The sequence below is a fragment of the Chinchilla lanigera genome, unplaced genomic scaffold (assembly GCF_000276665.1).
Source record: "Chinchilla lanigera isolate Chin_1 unplaced genomic scaffold, ChiLan1.0 scaffold00039, whole genome shotgun sequence".
Taxonomy (NCBI): domain Eukaryota; kingdom Metazoa; phylum Chordata; class Mammalia; order Rodentia; family Chinchillidae; genus Chinchilla; species Chinchilla lanigera.
In genome coordinates this window covers 12,461,162-12,480,509 of record NW_004955440.1, presented here as the reverse complement: position 1 = coordinate 12,480,509, position 19,348 = coordinate 12,461,162, and positions in this window count along the sequence as shown.

The following is a 19,348-nucleotide window of genomic DNA, read 5'->3' as shown; positions in this document are numbered from 1 at the left end:
GTGTGTTATACATTTAAAGAACAAGAAGTTTCTCCTCCAGTATAATACTTATGATGCTATTATTTCATTCGAAGGTGGTCCTTGGAACTACCTTCATTTTCATGCAAATCTCTCAAGCAATAGACATTATAAACTTTTTTTACATGAATCTGTAGCTCAGAAAGTTCAGTTTAATGAAAATTAAGAAGACATTTCTTTTCAGCACATGTTCTCAGTTCATTATTTAACGTGCTAAAAGTTGGGCTGGGTGACATGGGCAATGTCAAGAACGCATGTACAATACGTAATGTCAGAGTGATGAAACTGCACTGAAATTACAGTGTTAGGTTTACCAGAGAAATTTTTCAAGAAAATATTTGTCTTTGTGCTGGCGTGTTATGCAATTCTGTATTAACATTTCTCTCCCAAATTGATTTCTTTGCCACAGAGAGCCAGATTAGTGTGTGGATTGCTGTAACAGAGGACATTGACAGTAATTATCTTCTTACTGTGTCATTGGTAGCAAGCTTCTAGAGCGTAGAATATATACTTTGTGTAGTTGTTAATTTTAAGATAGTCAATATACATGGTCTAGAGTATAGTCAACCCGGATCTCTAAGGTCAGTGTTATGCTTTGTGTCTAGATGTCCCCCAAAGCCTCAGGCACTTTTAGATGGGACTTTTTTGAAGGTACCTGAATCTAGAGTTTGTGATTGATGCATGGTTCAGTGCTACAATTACAGGTGCTGTGATAAAAGGTGCCACTGATCACACTGGCACCGCCCTAGCCCAACATTTTGGGTAAGACAAAAGGGGCAGAAAAAACGCTTGTCTCTCCCTCACCTGGCTTGCTTTTGCTGTCTTCGGCCACCAGGAACTGTTCCTCCTCAGAGACGCCCCTCTGCCAAGCCACCCTGCCTCAGAACCAGTCCATTAGAGACTGAAACCTCTACAAACTAGCTAAATAAACCTTTCCTCCTTTAACTGTGGGAGTATGCATATTTATTATTTTGATAACTTGAGTTTGGATGGGAATAATAACATGATATTTCTGAAAAACTTAAAAGGAATGAAATAACACATAATCAAGCTCCAAATCCACTGTGTGTCTTATGACCTTGGGGCAGGATACTAATTTTGCAATTATTTTAGTTTTATAGACAATACACTGGGATAATAATGCTTCCTTCATATTTCATTATGAGAATACAGTTTTGTACTAACCCAGAAATTCTTTTCAGATTTTTGGGCCTATATAAAATGTATTAATATTATTTATTATTGCAATCATCAAAACTATGTATGAAAAATTATACTTCCATGTGTACTTTTGCCTTGAGTCTTTCATTATAAAGAGAAGACTTCCATTCACTCCATTGCCTCATCAGAGCTTTGATGGACTGTATACACCACTTGACCACAGAGACATCTTCCTAAAACCCTCATTTCCCTCACATTTCCATGTGGTTTGGGCCTCCTCACTTCTTAAGAGCTTCTGCATAAATTAGAAGTGGAGCACTGGACATATCTCCAGAGCTTCCAAGCACTCAGTCTGCCTCATGCTTCCACCAGGCTTCAGCATTCTGAAATACTGAGCAATGTGTTCAAAGTTGAATATCTGATAGTCAGTAACATTAATATACTGACTTTGATCAAAGCTTGTATATTGTGCATTTCTACATCAAGAAGCAAATAACAGGCCAGAGCAACAGTAGAATCATGTCCATCAGGTTCTTTGCTGAAGTAACTTTTTAACTGAATTCCTTTGTGTTGTAATTTCCACTATTAGTCTCTATCACTGTTTTCAGGAATTCTTGCAATAACTACCTGATTGCTATTCCTGGGTCCAGGCCTTCAGTTCTCCAGTTCCTACCAACTCCAGAGAAGGTGTTGTGAAGCATAAATTTTATCACTGTCCCTTTCTGTTTTATCCACATAATGGGTTCTTTGGATATTGCAGCCCACCGTAATTTGGAATTTATAGGATGCCGCTGCTTTCTCCTACTCCTTAGATTGCAGTGCCTTTCATATCTTCAGTGTCTGATGTGCACATTATTCATGAAGTTCTATGCCAAGTATCCCCACTTAAACTCCGTTAATCTATGGCATGTGACTCTACATTCACAGCAACTACATTCACAGCAACTATAAAAACCTCTTCCATTCTTTGTTATATGATACTCGATGTTTGACAGTACATTCTATAATCAACTCTTCCAGAATTTTTTTTTTTTTTTTTTTTTTTTTAGGATTTAGGAACATGTAGAAAAACACTATCAGGGACAGTATTAGTAAACCTCCCTGCTGCCGGGACAAAATAAGTGATGCAGTTTTAATTAAGTGAAGACAGATTGGTTTATAGTTTCAGAGGGTTCAGTCTACGGTTCACTGATTCACAGGTAGAAATATTATGGTGGAAGAGCACGATGGAGCAAAGTTGCTTACTTCAGAATGGTGGGGAAGCACAGCAGAGAGGAAGGGAATCAGGGAGAGACAGCCACTCCCCAAGGCACAACCACGGTGCCCTAGTTTCTCAAACAGTGCCCCACTTCTAACAGTACATTCACCAATGAATGTTAGTGGATTAATCTACTGATGAGTATAGAACCTCAGGATCCAGTCACCTCTTCAAGAATCTTTTAATCCAGTCAACTTCACAATTATCTTTAAATAGCAAAGTGATAGTAAGTTTTAAAGACATTTTATACCTATAACTCAACATGCACGCTATTGTAATGAGTATTTTCTATGCAGGTTTGAAAAATATCTTCAAGAAAGTTGAAAAATTATACAGTAATGCAAGGGGAAAATAAATTTTGCATTATGAGATTTTAACTGATAATAAATTTTTGACATCTGAGATGCTATTATTAAGGACTGAACTATCTGAACTGTATTGTGAATCTTGGTCCAACTTAGGAGATAAGCTGTACACTTTTTTGTAGCATTTAAAATGTAAAAAAAATTAAGGCAGAGATATATTAAGACAAATAAAATTAAAGACTATCCCAATGTGACTTTGCATAGACTAAAGTGGTCTGTAGCATACTTGATTCTTTGGAAAATTTAGTAAAAATATTGAGTGAAAGAGAAAATTTTTGACCATTCTTAATGTGTGTTATGGCTTAGACCTAGATTTTCCCATGTGTGGAATAGGGGCTTAGGAGGGTGGCTTGATCAAGGGGAAGCTATTCATTGGTGGATTCATCCAGAGATGTGTTCAGCAGCTGAGTGTGCTGTCTGGAGGTGGGGCCTGATTGGAGGAGGCGGTCACCGGGGGCGTGGCCTGGAAGGGTGTATCTTCCTCTCTGACTCATCCCATCCCTCTCTGCTTCTTGGTGGCCATGATTTAAGCAGCTTCCTTCTGCAGTACTCTCTCTTATTATGCTGCTTCTGTGTAGGAGCCAGTCAGCTATGGATGGAAATCTCCAAAAACCATGAGCCCATTCCTTCTGCATGTGTCAGGTATGATGTCTCAGCAATGAAAAATTGACCAAGACAATATGTAAAGGACATCTGCTTCAATTCCCATCAGAGAACCTTAATAATGTCTTCTTTTTTCTTGTAGACAGGTACATCTTATTAGGTTTCATTATGCACACATAGTACATTTTTTATAATTCTTCATGTGAGTTAATATTTGGTATATTGGAGCATGCCTAGATTATTTTAAAGAAAAGTAAATTCTCAAAGTCACCATAAAGATTTTCTTCATTTCAAAATCCACTACAATACATAACCATCATTAATAAGCATAACTGTATTATAGTATCAAGTTGATACTATCATGTGTATCAATGCACATGTAAATAAACACAATTATCAATCTAGACACAATCACTGAAATCAAATTTCAGTAACCTGTTAATAATTCATATGTATATTAAAATACATTATTTGAAAAATGTAATTTTTACCATAACTTTTGAATGAATTGATTGAACAGTTTGAGAATCATAGTTCAGTCATTTGGTTGAATCAGACACAGTCATATTGGATTCTAAGTCACTCACTAAATCACACATTTGCTTCAATGCTACACATCTTATCTAGTTTGCATTTAACACAATTTGGCTGCATTTATTCAAGTGATGAGAGAGCTACATAAGTTTCAGTGCAATCTTTTACTTCACTGGTATGAGTGTTATCATCCATTCTCAAATGTCAATAATGCCTTTGGCACTATGGTAAGAAAAATTAAGACAATACAAATTTGTATGCAAATCTCCCACTTTATTTTTCAGCATTTTATCAAAGGAGCCCTGTGAAAAATTAGTGAGGTCTCTAACTCAGAATTTAAATTCGTACTGGCCAATGGAACTCTGCAATTCCATTAACAGGAGAGCCTGACATAGCTGAGATTTATATTGCCAGAAACTTGCCTTTGATTTATAATCTGGTAATCCTTTTATCCTCCATTTATATGCAATATAACTTGACGTAAGTGCAAGAATGCCTCTGCTAATAGAATTCACGAATATTGGACCAAGACATTTTTTAGATCATAAAGGCTTCATGAGAAGAGGAAGAAAGGGAATAGCTGAGTCTGGCAGTGAAGGGATGATGGGGTCTGGGTTTAACACAGTCTTGTAAAATGAAACTCAGGTTAAAACTACCGATTTTAGAACGTTAGGCTGACATAAATTTCTCTTTAAATGGGTCTGCTCCCTCAACTCCGGCCATGGAACCGTTTTACCAGCCCTCAGGCTACAAGAGACTTTAGATACTTGTAACTTTTGTAAAAGTTTATATTAAAAAGTTATGTGAACTTGTGAAGTGTGTGTAGGTAAGGAGAAGCAAAGAAAGCAGAATGAAGGGAGCGTGGAAATATTCAACCCTGTGCTGAGCCTGGAAACATTCTTGGATATGAAGAAAGCTGAGAACAGTGATGAAATTTGCTGAGTCCATTTCATCTGCAAAATGATATCTTTAAATCAAATGGCAACCAAAACAAAATAATAGGAAACTAGGAAACTAACGTTTACATATGCTTCAATATTCTTTATTTTCTCAACTTCTGCTTCCTGTTCTAGCCTCGTTAGATCCTGGTTGTTGAATGCACTTTGAAGCTGATCTGGGAAATAATTTCCCTCATTGTTTGCCACTAATAAACACTGCTTCTATCTCTTTCTGTTAACTTCAAATACTGATTTTGAATGAGTATTACTTAATTCTCATTATTGTTCTGTACATAGTGAAAAATTTTGGCTAGAAACCTCTTACATATGTAAGAATATGTATAAATCCACATTCACACATGACATATAAATAAAACACTCCATTAGACTAGTTTGAGTCCTTTAGTGGGGTATAGAAAGACAAGTGATTTGGAGGTACGTGCCTTTCTGCCTATAGGAGTTATCAATGTTCTGCTGGTATATGCATTATTGTTGACTTTCAAAAAATTAAAAATGTGTTCCTGTGAAATAAGGTGGAGTATAATAATTACTTACACAAATGTATGCTGGAATATAATGATTAGGTCATGGGAAGTCAGTGCAATATAACACATCATAAGTCATACAAAATGTGGTACTACTCAGATAGTTTCAGCAATTTTAATATCTTTGAATTCTCTGTGATTTACATATTACTTTCTCATCAACAATGTGTCTTTAGAAATTTTGTCATTTTATGTTTTAAAATTCACATTCTATCACATGCCCAAAGGCTAACTAAACTAAAATAATTTTTTTAATTTCAATTTTACTATCTCCTTACAATATCAAAGCAAATTTCACAAGAAAAGTAGGATGTAATATTAACTTCTAAGCCTAAAAATTTCATACATAACTAGTAAATGTGAGTGTCTAATTCAGTGAATATTTGTATTTTATTTTAGCAATTTGAGAGAGAGAGAGGCATTTAAAATAAACCAAGGAAAATAAATAGAAAAGGCAGAGTGAGAGACGATACCCAGTTGGAAATATGGGTCCACTGTCCCTTCAGTTAATGAGGTTATGAGCCAGCGTCAAACTGCTTTTCTCTCTCTTCAAAAGGAAGAATACTATTGACAAGATCCCACACCACAAAAACCGTTTCACAGTTTGAGCTGAATACTAAGGCTGGCATCATAAAAGTTGTGCAACTAACTCTTCCTCTATTAAAATGCATATATTTATTATTAATTATTATTAAATTTCTTAATTTTAGAGTATTAGAGGGCAATGTAGGAATTTTGTTGACTCATTAGAAAGACCGAAAGTGATAGTCTGCACAATGCAACACTGTATTAAAAGGCTATATTTATAGCATTAATTTTAAGGCCCCATTTGAACTGTTATATTAGAGGAGAACACAAAAAAGGTAAATCTAAAAGTTAAACTGAGAGTTTGCCTATTTAGTTTTCCAATTTGCTGAACACACACATAAGCTGTTTTCTTACTACCTCATCTCTACCCAGTGAAATCATTTGACTCTTTTTATATATATTTATGTCCCTATTGCCCCCTTCCTGATTTCTTTTTTTTTCTTTCTCAGTCCTTTTGAATTTTTTTCTTTCATGCACCTACCACACAAACAGAACTTTGCATATCATTATCAGTTCTGAATTCCACTCATTTATTACAAAGATGACCAGAGGCAAATGATTAAATTTGTTTCTAAAGCAATTAACATTTTCAGAATCTTTATGTTGTATAGCAGTTCATGATTCCATCATCATGCATCAAATAAAATATTGGTTACATTTTATATTCTCTTTCTCTATGACTTGTGATCTGGTTGTACTGAAATAAAATTAGGAAGTAGCTTGGAATTAATTTAAGCATTATACTACATTACACTAAAAGTAATCATATGTGTAGTGCATTACTGTAATGCATTATTCCTTATTTTCTAGATAATGATTACCTCCGTGATACAATAAAATAATACTGCAACTACATTCAATTTCTCAGCAAAATTCACTTAATTCTGGTAATGATAAAGAAATCAGTACATTATAATGTCTATAAGACTACGCCATTCTAGATAAAAGAACTCAGCCTTCATAGGTTTTTTTATGCCTTAGTATGGAAAACGTTTCAGTTGTACGATTGCAATTACTATAACACCCTGAATTACAACAGGCAAAGACAGGGACAATGCATTAATTTGACATTCTAAAATTAGCTTAAATCCTTGATAGCATTTTTTTCAGGAAATCTAGATGTGTGTATGTATACTTAATTAAAAATTCAATTCAGAATAAAAGTCTGTTTTCTGTATAAACAAAAATAAGACTGCAATAGTTTATAAATTATTCTTTTTAAAGCTCATTTTCCTAAAGTTAGGAATAATGATTCTCTCCAAAAGCAGAGAAGTGAACTAATGCACCTCCAGATATAATGGCAGGTTGTTTAATTTGTGATTATTTCCTAAATTTAGTCTGGTAGAAGTTGTAGAATGAGAAATACTTGCATTTACTTTTAAAAATTGTCCAAGTTATTGAAGAAGTTACTTAATTCTTTCATTCTCACTTTTCACCCATAGAGGAGATTGTACTGCCCAAAGCTATGTGTGAACAAATAGATATAACACAAATTGAAACTTCTAGAAGAAAATAACAGTACTCTTTTCCCTTCATTATTTTCTCCATTCTTTTCATGTGCATTTTTTGTTTTTAATTTTAGTTTTTCATAGGTAAACACATAACTATTTTATCTCTTAAAATAACTGCATTAAAATGATTGAATGCTTTAATTGACTATGTTTTCATTTCAAGAAAGTTTTGAAACATTATGATAAAAAAAGTCTGGATGAAATATAGTAACTCTTTATGAAGTTTCTGTTTACCACATTGATCTATTTTTTTCTTTAAGAAAAACAACCACATGATGGAAAAATTTCTGTCCTTATTATTGTATGACCAGTGGCTTAGTTCTTTTATATTTAAAATGTAAAAAATTCTGAAGAATTTTGTTCTAAACTACGATTTGCTGAATCAAAAACATAATTGATATACACAGTTTTCCTTTTTTACTTAAATTGAATATAGTTTTGGCTTGACATGGTTTCATTAAAAATGAACAATTTATTATTTAGAGTAATGTTGAGATACTATCCTTATTTTAGTTTCAAATACAGAACTGCAAAAAGTGATGTGTGTAGTAGAAACACCCTAAATGTACTAGGAAAATAAAAAAGTCTGAATTAGCCTACTCATTTTTGGAAATAAATGCACTCTAAGTTTCATTCAAAAGTTTTGGAAACATGAATAATCATTTACCTTTATGATCAATATGAAAAATGTGAACATAAACTTTAATAAAATATTTATTTTCCTAGAGAATTGTTTTTGATGGTAAGTTACAATAATGAGTGAACACTGTATGTGAAATCAAAACTCCTTTGAGTAGTCCATGTGCTAGAATTTACATGAGGACTTGAAATTTGTGATAAGGACAACACTGCTGTGCTCAGTTTACTTTCTTTAAAAATCCTGCAGTTTACTTTCTTTAAAAAGCTTCATCATTACTTTTTAACTCTCACCCTAATAAAAGAATCATAAAATAGGAAAAAGGCAAGACCTACCACTGGGAGGAGAGAAAGTTTTGGTTAAGTCATCAAAACATAGAAAAATACTCACAGAGAATCTTGAATTATTACCTTTTCACTTTCAAGTTTGACCATGAAAATATTTGCTAGGAAAAGAGAATGCGTAAAACAGCAACGATTTTTATATCCATCTATTTGCCACGTAATGAAATTGAATGTAAGTTGAAGAGCTATCTGTCATATTTTGCTATTAAAATAACATATTTGTATGTATAATGTGACCTGCCTTGGTGAATTAGTATACCTTGTGGTCTCCCTGCAAAATTTTCCAAAGGGGTTTTAATAATATTCTTCTGTTTGCCATCTTGAGCTGTACAGGCTGTTAAACTCAATTTGTAAGAAAAACATTCAGGTATAAAACCACATAATCTGTATCCCTTTAGAATCAAAAGTCACTTTGCCAAAATATTTTAACATGCAAAATTACTTCTTGAAAGATGTTTGCCATGATAAAATGACAGAAAACTACATTTCCATTGTAATTATAACTGACTAGTGGTGTTAAGTTTTTATAATTTAAAGGTATTCCCAGCTTTGACAGGCCTTCCATGTTGAATTATGCATCTCAGGCTCTTAAATAGTTCTGCTGGCACGAGACAGCTGAGATGAAGTTGTCTTTCTAAAATAATTGCTCCATGGAGCATCCATTATACCTTCAGAAAAAATGTATTACTTGACTTCTACAAATTATAGACTAGCCTATAATGGGTATTTTTGACAGCTATTAGCTTTAAAAAAATCTGAACAGTAAAATGAGTATTGATATCACAATGGTGTGTCATGCATGTTAATACAACCGTCTCTGTACTTTTCTCCAAAAGCATGATGTAATCATTAATTATAATAATATTGATGTAACTACACTCATGTTAAAAATATAGTATTGGCAAAGTATGGCTTTTTCTCACCTATGAGATTAAAAGAATTAACAGGATATTTATAGTACATTTTCAACACAGTGCTTTGAAAGATAAAAAATATATCCAATTTTGGTAATGTTTTTCTTAATCGTAAAATTTTATTTTTTTATCATCTTCCGTTCTCATCCTAACTTTTGGTTTTGTTCTTCCCTAGATGCTTGGCTAATCCATTTAAACAAGGGACAAAAATTGTGAATTTAGCTCAAAGAAAGCCCAGAGAGAAGATAGTATAGTTACTCCTACTTTCACTGCATGCTTTGACTTTTACAAATTTCTTTTAGGATTATATGTATTTCTTGTGTACACCACACAGTTGGGTTTTGTTTTTGATCCTGTTAGCTGTGTCTTTTGATTGGGGAATTGAGACCATTCACTTTGAAAGTGACTGCGGAAAGGTGTTGCCTTACATTTCTCCTTTTGTTTTCCTGCTGCTGATTTCTTTTTCCCTTACATTTAAGGGTTCAAGCAGCCTGGTGTGTTCATTCCACTAGACTTTTTTGGAATTGTTCACTTCTTTGTCTCTTTCTAGGATATCCCTGGGAACTTTTTGGAGTGTTGATTTCAAAGTCACGAATTTCTTAAGGTATGCTTTGTCATGGAAAGACTTGATTTCTGCATCAAATTTCAAAGATAGCTTTGCAGGATACATCAGTGTGGCTTGGAAGTTATTTTTCCTTAGGGTTTAAAAAACATCACTCTGAGTTTTTTTGACCTTATGGTTTGTGCTGAAAAGTCTGCTGTAATTCTAATGGATTTACCTTTATAAATGATTTTTTTTTTCCCTCTGACATGTTTTAATTTTTTTAAAAATTCTTTCATTGTGTTGGAACTTGGGGATTTGACTAAGATACGTCATAGGCTTGCTTATCTGCATGCTGGGGTTTTACACCACACTTGGAAAGTTCTTTGCAATTATTTCTGTAAACAGATGTTTGATTCCATGAGTCCTACCTGGAGTATTTTTTGAATTCCAGTTAAGTTTAGGTAAGCTATCTATTAGGCTTACCTAATAGATAAGCATTATCTATTAGCTGTTGGATCAATTTTTCCTTCTGTCTGATCATTTTATGGTAACTCAGAGTATATTATTTTGTGCTTCCAATCTGTCCTTGAGGTCTGGCATCTTCTCCTCACACTGGCCACTTGGCTATTCATATATTCAGTAGAACTTTTTCCCTCTGGGTTTCTCTCTGGCACACATTCATAGACTATTTCTTAAGTAAATTTGTAATTTATGCTTTGGGTGGTTTTGGAAAGCCTGTCAAATATTTTTTTAATCTGGCCCATCTTTTATCATGTGGATCACTTTATTTATTAATTCCACTGTTTACTTTTGTCATCTTTTCTTTAAAATATGTATTGTTTTATTTTTTAAATTCATGTATAAACTTGTTTGTTATGGGTGAAATCAGTTGTACAAATCCTTCAACAAAACACTCTAAATTCAGGTCTGATTCTTGACCATGGAACTTTCCAGCAGTCTTGAGGTCTGAAACCATTGGCAGTCGTTGCTTCACTCCTGTCTTCACTGAGGGGAGCCGGAGCTGGAGTCTCCCTACAGAGGAGTCTGGATGAGCCCTTTTCCAACAAAGATGTGAGTGCAATCGGCCTCAGGGCCCTGGGTGATGTCCTCTCTGAGCTGCGGAGCTTCCTTGCTTCCTCTTTGATCATCTTTGAAAACCAGACTATTTGGTGTTTGATTTCACCTCCATGGTTGCACCTTGCGTCTGCTTTGGGAAAATTCAGAGTCTTTATAAGAATTATGTTCTCTCACTGCATGTTCCGTGTGTGTGGGTGTATGCGCACATTTGTTGAGGGTTAAAGTCAAATATAAGGAAAAACTTGCTGTTTTTAGTGCAGATCTGTTTAGTTAGATTCTGTTTTCCAGGGAGCTGATCTTGGCTTTGTCAACAGCTGCTGTCTTCCACTTCAACCTATTTGGTTTAACAGAGGGGGGTCCAAGGGACATAGCTCAGCAGCACAAGTGCCTACGTGGCAAGAGCAAGGTCCTGAGTTCGATTTCTGGTACCAAAACAAAAACAAAACAAACAAACAAACAAAAAACAGTTTAATTGAGGAGGGGGACTTTGTCATTGTGTTTTATGGGGATATTTCTTATTATAACAGCGCCCACCGATCCAACCCTACATCAACAGCAAGCATAAAAAACTTGTTTCGGTGATGTTGAGCTTTTATTGATGCAGTTACAGAGTACACCACACTGTTATTAGTGGTTAGCCTGGGATGTGCAGGGAGAAGGGAGGAGAAAATAAAGGAAAGAAGGCGGTAAGTCTGTGAGAAGAGAAGGAGATAAAAGAACTGTCAGTGAGGGAAAGACAGGAAGTGGGACCCTGTCAGAGGTGCCTGTCTCCAGGAAACATGGGATAACATGGCAACAGTCTGAGAGCACACTTGTGGGGGTGGAAGGAGGGAGGGACAAACAATCAGAACCTGAATGAAGCTGTGAGGTTGTTGGAGCCAGTAAATGTATTTATTTAGTTAGATTTGTTTGGATCCTCTAAGCATAATTCTGTGAACAATTGCTTTAATATGGCCAGAAACAGTACATTCTAAAGCACTGGTCCATTCTTATTTTCTTTCTGTACACAGAGATTATTATCTATCGCTATCATCTCTATCTCTATCTCTATCTGTATCTCTATCTCTGTCTCTATCTCTATCATCTCTATCTGTAGCTGTAGCTCTATCTCTATCTACAACTACATCTATATAAATCTATATTCCTATCTCTAGCTCTGTCTCTGTCTCTCTGCCTTTCTCTTTGTCTTTCTCTGCCTCTGTTTCTGCCTCTCTCTCTCTCTCTCTTTCTCTGGGAAGATGAAAAGGAGCGAAGAAAGGAAAAAGCATAGGAAAAATGAAGACAGCAAAGTGAATAGGGAGAAAACAAGGGAGATAAGAGAGGAGGAAGACCAAGACAGCACAATAAGGGGGAAAATGCTTTAAAAATTAAAGTGAAAACAATATTGATGAAGAAGTAAGAACCAAAGAAAAGAAAAACCAAAGAGAACCCAGCACAGGAAAAAACGGAAACAAACTAAAAATCCTTCCATGGCTGCTGTACAGCACAGACAGATGTCCACACGGTTTGTTTCATGTAGTGTCTTAGCTCAGTTGCGGGCAGCCAAGCCCTTTTCCCTCCCGTTCGCTGCTTCATTTCCTGCTTGGGACTGGTCAGTCTCTTTGGACGCATCTCCTGGCTGCAAGCTATGACGTGGGCATGGCCAGTTGCAGACTGATGTGCCTATCCCAAGGCCAGGCTACCCCAATTAATGTGGAAAGAAGAGGACGTGATGTAGTTTTCCCGATACCTGGTTCTCTGTGAACTTCTCTCAGTGACCTCACAGTTCTTGCCCCCTTGGTGCAAGGCAGTCTCGGGGTTTTCTCCTTGCTCTCCCTTCAGGGCTCTTCTTCTCTGCATATAAGCTGAAGCCCTCCACTCCAAGGACTCTTCCTGTGTCTTCCCTTTCAGACCTGCACCCATCCTTGGTCCCGTCTCAAGAACCCTGCTTTCAGCTCGCAGAAATAGCATGGCCCCCAGGCTCAGCAGAAGGCCCCCCTCGCCCACATGGGATGCTAGGCAGTAGCCAGGATTTCACACTCCCTCAGATCTTTCTGGGGTTTGGGGAAAAATAGGAAAATGCTCACTCTGGGCTGCCTCTGCAGAGTCTGTATGCCTCCTCTGTGTCTCCAGGGATGCCTTCCCCTGCTCCCTGCCACTGAGCATGGCACCCGCAGTCTCAGTCGTCAGGTCTCTAGCCAGTGAGGCTTTTCTTGTTCATGCTACAAGGTGGGTGGTGGGTAGGTTGCCACAGGGACATAGCGTTCTCTAGTGTTTGGGAGGATAATGTGGAGGAGGGATTGCCTGTTTTTGTGCTGCTAGTTCTCCCTCTCTTTAGCTGCACTCCATGATTTTTAAGGGTCCTAAAGGTAGTTAACCCCAGCCTGCATTTCTCTGGGTGGGAGAGAAAGTATGTAGGGAGCCTACCCCAGGTGTCTGGCCTTTGGCACTGCAGGCTGGTGGACCCGCTTCCAAGATGGCACGTTCTCTAGGTAGATGGTGTAGGGGGAGCTACAACCCAGAGGAGGCCCTGCTTCACTTTTCCAACAACCTAGATGTTTGGTTTGATCTAAAGGATTCATTTGCAGAATAATTTTTCTTATCCCGTATGTTTGCTTTCCTTTTGCACAGTACCTTCGTTATCCAATGTCTCCCTGCTGGAGTTCTCCAGTACATATCCTTCTGAATTTGACCACATGGAGATCCCTTCATCGTAAAATATGGAAATGTATTTTAAAAATCATGGATGAGACAATAATCAAAGAAATATAATTTTTTTTTTTGATGTCCCAGGTTACTCTTCAAATTTGAACACTGGTGAAAGTATATGACTTCTTCAAATTTGTTAAAATAAATATATTCTTTTCTTATAAAGAATTGTATGCTCTAAGTATTCAAAGCAATTGTAATTTATTACAATTACAAAAACACTTGCAGGAACATTAAATCTCACAGAAAATAATAATATGATTATTAAAATTCAGAACAGAAAAAATGCTGAAGAGAACGATAGAAAAAGATTGTTGTCTTTACTGTTTCGCTTTGCATCAATTAAATATGATTATGTGAAAAAATGTTGTTTTAATTTAGGAGATTGTACACAGAATGAATTATTTTGTGTTAGATGAATATGAGGTAAACATTTTCCAAGTCGATTGAATTGCACTGGCTTTTAAAAAGAAGTGATTATGAAGGAAGTAATTACTTAATTGTCTATGTCTTTTCTGGATAGTTTGCAAATCCACACACGTACCCATTCATAGCTCCTACCTGAAGAAACGTAAACATACAATAAGCATACACTTAATAATTTGAAGATGTAGCCACTCGCTAATATGCACGATTATGCCAAGACATGATCATTTAGTTATTAGTCACAACTATTCCCTATTAACCGTATTCTGCAGAGCTCACCTGTGCACATATGTCTACACCAAAATCGCCTAGATTCATCATCTCTTTGGTTTCCTTTGGGTTTAAATTGTTTCTCATGTTTCAACTTAATAAGATAAAGAAAGCTGCTGTATAGAGTTCCCTTCTATTACAAATTGAAGCTTGAGTATAGGTGGAAAAGATAGATAGAAATGTGGCGTGGTTTTAGTGCATCCTTTCAGTCGCTACTCTTTTATATGATATATTCTGATGATTTTAGAAAGTTACGGAACTAGCTTAAGAGATAGACAAGCATTCAAAACTAAATCTTTGACAAAATATCTCAAAAGAAAATGGTGACGGGAAGAATGAGAGAGGTGGACACAACTCCATCACTATTCACTCAGTAGTTGCTATACCCTGTTACTGGATTCCAGGGCTAGACTTCAACCTGGAGAAAAGACCCCGTTTTCAGGGTTCATAATTTAGGTAGATGACCACAACTGCTTATGACTTCTAAGTCAGAATTCATCCCAGACATACTTTGTAACTTATATTTAAAAATTAAACTTTAAAACACTAATTTTTAGTAAGTTGCCTTCATTTTCATATTAGCAAATTTGAATTTTTAGAAGTATTTATTATAGTCCTAAATTATTAAAGTGTTAACTGAAATTATTTACCTATTACACAGTTCAGTTACCAAAAACACAACGATCTACTCCACCTCTCAAAGCCACACTGCCTACAGCAACATAATAGCTCCTAATGTTTTCAAAGTCTTCAATAATACATTTAAACATTTTTAAAACTGATCAAAAATAGAATCTGTGGGTTTCTTTCTTAATTGAAAAGACTATCAAGTGGCAAATACTCTTTGGCATCAAGAACTACATATATAATATTCTTTAAAAAGCCTCTGATATTCTCATATTTATCCTGACTAAATTTCAACATATAAATTAAATGTGTGTATCTGGGTGATCTACATATATATAATATAAAAATTAGGAAGAAGTCTCTCAAAATGCAGTCAAACTGTGTGATATTTATAATGTTCTGGATTTTTCTACAGCCTTCAAATTTTCTGTGGCATAATGATCTTCATAGTTGTGAATGGTGAGCTCCGTTACCAGGAGTTGCGGTGTCGGTTCCCTTCACAAGCTGCAGGAATTTTGTGAAGTTCACTGTTCCAGGGGCGGGTGGCTGCAGCCTCCTGGAGGGAGGAGAGCGGCCATCACGAGGAACAGGCTTTTTTTTTGGATGTGGCAAGTGAGGGTTCTAAAGTGAGGATGGCTGCACGGGGCCAATGGAAGAAATCCAGGATTTTGCTACCTCACAGAACTGTTCTTTTCCTTCTTTGTTATTTTTCTTTCAACTACTATAAAATCTTGAGTTGCCTTAATTTCTCTTCGTTGGACATGTAGCCACCTGGGAAATCATTCGCCACCCTTCCACTCCATCACCCTGCACAGCTCACCCTGCTACGGCCTGCCGCTCCTGTGTGGGTGAGAGGCTGGGGACTGAGGAAGTGAATATGGACTCAAAGGGTGCCCCTCTGCAGTCTTTCCTTTCCGTGGTGGGCTGATTGCACACGTGCAGTTTCTCCGGATAAATTCTCCCCTCAATACTTTTCCTGAATGCACGATTTTGAGGTGTGTAAGTTTTCTTTGATCTTTTTTTTTTTTTTTTTCCCCCGGTACCAGGAACCGAACTCACAACCTTGAGCTTGTCAGGCAGGCGCTTTGCCGCTGAGCTAAATCCCCAGCCCCAGTTTTCTTTGATCTTTCTACCTGACTCCTCTTATTCCCCTTTAATAATTCATCATACTATCTGGAAAAACTCTTGGCTTATTACTTGTTACCCTAGACATGAAAATTTTTGGAAAGAAAATTTTGGGATTATTTTTAGATATTAGAAGTTGTGGTTGGTGCAGTCGAAGGTGCTGGATTTAGGAGGAAAGTAGATGTTTGTTCTTTGCTTTTCATCTTGACCTGCCTGTCCTTAGAGCTATACTTGTTTATAATGAGAAACAGTAACATTTTAAATTTTTCACATAATATATTATATTTGAATATAAAAATAACATTAAAGTATCACCACTATCTGCCTATGATTTAAAATCAGGAGAAATTTTATAAACCTTGAGTTTTTTTTTTTTTACTTTTGATGTTTTCAGTAATGAACATGTCTTGGTTTTTTAATGAATTATATAATTAAAAATAAGTGTTCTATAGAACTGTGTTAAACTGTAACATGCCAGGCTTAATCTTTATACAGTGATAATGAATAACTATTATTTAGCTCTTTTCTATAACCAACACTCCTCTGAGTACCTTAGGTATATTAATCTTCATAAGCATCCTTTGACACAAATACAAGTATTGCTTGTTTTGAGTAGTATCAGGAACTGCAGCATAGAGAAATAAAAGAATTTGCCCTAGGCTACACAGCTAATAGAAGGATATAGACACCAAGTCTATCAGCTTTTCTCTGTACTTCACTAAGGAAATGTGTGTCTTCTGCCAAGATTGTGGATGATGGAAGAGATAAGGAGAGGTATAGAAGACAAGGAAACACTCAGGCACAGTTCATCTCCTCTGACTTCATTTTAACACACCTGTATCTGAATGGGAAGTAGGAACAGATTTTCCTCAGTACTGTAAGACTCTCTTTTGACAGATATTCATGTTGTAATCCTGCCAGGAGTGAAAAACAAATACTTTTAATGAAATTCATCAAACATATTATCTAGATTTGCCTGTGTAGAGGTTTTATAAAGTAATGGGAGAAGGATCTTACACCAAAGCATCTCATGCTTACAAAATGTTATTGTTAGTAAAATCATTTATTTTAACTTCTCTTTCCATCCTCAGAGGTTCTGTATAACATTGCAAAAGTCTACATACACAAGAAGGCACTTCATTAATGAGAATTTTCATAGCATATTTAAGCTGACCGTTAAGTAAAAACGGATGGCCAAGTTAATGTGGTGACGTATGAACCACTGGTGGTGATAATGAAGCCAGAGTTGAGAAGACGGGCAGGAGATGCACCAAACAGACCCTTGTCTACCCATGGCATTGGCCACAGCGTAGCGCTATACACAGGCCCGGAAGTATCCTGTCAATTCTGCAACTCATACAATAAAGAGACTTGAATTAAATAAGGGAATATATTGAGATTATAGTTGATGGTTGCAGAGCCTTCTCATGTTCTTACAAATCAAGTAAACATTTCATTTTAAATAAGCTTGTGCCATGGAGGTGAATTAGGGCCCCTCGGGAACCTCAGTCACTCAAAGAGCAGTGCAGTCCTGTGAAGAACCATGTGTACTGAAATACAGTATGGTGTCCATTTTTCCAAACCCTTTAACTTACACTCCTTCCTCCTTTCTTTCTCTTTTCTCTTATACAACAGAAGTCTTTATGATGGTCTTTTAAAAGCAGATCACCACTGAAATGAATTTAATGATGACCCTCGCAAGCCTTACTGGAGGAGCCAAAGTCATCATGTTTGTGGAAACCCAGGGCCATGCACCATGAAATTCAGTCATGCAAGTGATATCAGGTCATCAGTCAAGTTGAGCAGGACAAGAAATCTGAGAGGAGATATAGAAAAAAAATTACTTCTGACTATTCTTTTATGTATTGAACAAATATTTTCTGAATTGTTACACTGTGCCAAGGAAGTGAGTGGTGCTGTGGAGGTACGTAAACCTCTGGAGACAATTATGCCAAATTCCAGTGATTTCATCACCGACTCTTAATAATGAACCTTGTAATCCCAGCATTTGCTGATGCGTTATTCCTAAACTGTCACCAACTTCCTAATGAAAATTAAAGTTTTAGATAAATCTTCATAGCTCTCAATGGAAGAATAAACCTAAACGGCCCAGAGGTCATAATCTAAGCCGTATAAATGTCTCTTGTATGTGCACCACTGCACCAAGCAACTGTGTCACTTAAGAAAAGGTTAGAGCAGTGCATTCATCGTGATATTTACTCCTTCCTTAGCTTTCATTATCCTCAGTCTGCTCACTGTCTTTTCCAAGCTGTAGCATGTACAGCAATAGTATAATGAGTATTAATGTCAGTTATTTTGACAATGAACCATTTTTTCCACTTGTTTTGGTTTGAATTGGGCAAGAGAAAGCAGTTGTTAAAATGTGAACATTCTACGCCAACAAAATCAATGTGCCATAATTTCTAAATAATACATGTATATAGCATGTTAATCTCTTATAACATTCTTATCAAGAAGTAAATCTTATTAAGACACAAAAACTTATTACATTTGTTAAGATGAGTGAATCTGTTTAAGCTTTCTTATGGTTTGTCAAATTTGTAAAATATTATATTTCTTTTCAGATAGAGTTACATACTGTGTAGCTCAAAGATAATCCCTATGGTCTTGGCATATGTTACTTAATTGTCTCAGAAGGAAATGCCATAAATAGCATGCTGTCACCCCCACAGGCACTGGCTCATCTGTCACACTGGGGGCTCCAGACAGGGTGAGGTGCTCTAAGACATTTCTTTGTCTATGTAAATCACAGCCATTACTTCTTACCATTTCCCAATTGGTCAATTATGTATAAACATGTGTTAATAAAAATTTGCCTCTGTGCCTCTAAGGTACACACCCATAAAACTATGTGAGTATGATAAAGTATAAATGACATACATTATTATCTGATTCAGCCTACTTCATAAATTACAATCCAAAGTGCCTGTACAGAAGCAAAACTCAAAAAAAGCCTCAAAAGCCAAATGCTGGAAAAAAATAGAGACAGAGTGGAAAACAACGATTTCTTCTTGTCTTTGTAACATTAATGTAGAAAACACTTTAGGTTTCCTTTTAAGAATAATGAAAATTAAAGAATATATTGTGTTTTATAAAGGCTTTTATAAAGTAAGTGTTTGAACTCCTGTCACTGGTAGTGGGATTATAAAAATGA